Below are 1,705 nucleotides of genomic sequence, written 5' to 3' on the forward strand. Positions count from 1 at the left end.
ATATATATATATATATAAATCAGCATTTTTTATTTGCTTACGTTTCACTGCTTGTATTTTTCTATGCCACTGATTTTATTCGTCATTATTTCTTATTGCAATCTATGTTACATAAATGGTGTCTAAATATGTTTTCGTTTCTAGGAATAAGATATCTGCCGATGATAGTAGGCGGCAAGTGTCAATAGAGTGAAGATATCGGACGTAAACGAGGCATACCTGTCTCACTATGTGACCAGAATAAAACGGAATATATATTTGTATCGGAAATTTAACCTTTGACCGTAAGGAATCGTGAGCAATCTTACACATCACATCTTATATGTATTGTAGATACATATCATTCTTCCAAAGGAATATCTCGATTATGCGAAAGATACGCACGTACATAATTATCGTCGCGCGTAATTATCTCTTTGTCCCTCCCTTGTCAAATAAAGCAATCAAATTATGTCACAAATTTGTGATAATAATGATAAATAGCGAGCGACATAATTCCATAGAGTAAAATATGTTCTGTCGTTAATAAAATTAAGAAGTGTTGTCGAGCTAAATAATTCTCATGGAATAGATGTTTACGGTGAAAATGGTGAAACAATAATCAGACGAAACAACGAACTCACCAATATATGTATGCTTCTACAAATTAATTTACGCTGCGGTAGCCGGTATGATGTCGACAGTCCTTATTAGTGTGATCACTGTCCGAGTGGTAAATTTGTGATGGCCAGGACGAATAATGAGGCGAAACGCTTCCGCTCCGCTGCATCCGAATCCCTTCATGCAGAAATACACCTTCAATAAATGTAAAAATGCGATTTTCCACTAAAAGTAATTTATGAAAGAGAAAAATAAGGAGCAGTTTATAAACAAGTTGTAACGTCGATAAGATGGCATGTTTTTTTTTAAGGTTTTATATAAATTTATAAACAAATGTATATAAACGCGACGAACAAAAAAAAAACACAGCGATAATAAACAAGACGAAACGAAATTATTTAACGTATTATATTTTTGTTTTCTCATTTCTTTTTCGTTTCTTGTAACTGTCTAACGTGGAGCCAAATAAAATAAATTTGACACATACACACGATAAATTATTTATTATATTATTCCAATTTACAGATCTCTGATCTACAGATAGTCCATATTTTCCGTATGCCATCTTCGAATTTCATCTATTTAAATATAAACGTCGAGATCTCACCTGTCCCGAATCCTCGATCCTTGCGGGCTCCTGAATTCTTTTCTCAATTGCTTAAATAATCCCCACTCAAACAACAATGTAATATTAGTACTGCGTAATTTATTTATCAATACGGCGCATTTATCAAATCGTTTAATTCTCTTCGCAATATCTCTTTTCTATCATTCTCTCTTTCGCCTTGAGTCGCTAAAGAGTTCCATTTGTCGATTTTAAGCAGTGCCTTCGCTTTCCTTCGGAGCCAATTTGCGATCATTGAACATTATTATATAGCTTTTACTTTTGCAAAGATCTGCCGGTTCTTTTGCCCCCACTGAAAAACAGTTCGGATTCCTCGATTACTCGTTCCCACGTTCTTTGCCTTACACTTCATCTCTCCAACGTGCTTCGTTCACGCGAGTTCATTGACATCCGGCCACTGCCCATGTCTTCTCTCTTGACACTGTCTCGTCCTACAGATTCGAATCACTCACTATTCCATCTGTGAACCAAATTATGTAT

General features: G+C 35.1%; 1 protein-coding gene across 1 annotated transcript in view; it reads right to left on the reverse strand.

The window, feature by feature from the left end:
• Positions 1-1,705, reverse strand: part of LOC108750593 — an 86,517-nt gene that overhangs the window by 48,321 nt on the left and 36,491 nt on the right. The gene's annotated exons all lie outside the window — the stretch shown is intronic.

Source organism: Trachymyrmex septentrionalis, unplaced genomic scaffold (assembly GCF_001594115.1).
Source record: "Trachymyrmex septentrionalis isolate Tsep2-gDNA-1 unplaced genomic scaffold, Tsep1.0 scaffold37, whole genome shotgun sequence".
NCBI lineage: Eukaryota > Metazoa > Arthropoda > Insecta > Hymenoptera > Formicidae > Trachymyrmex > Trachymyrmex septentrionalis.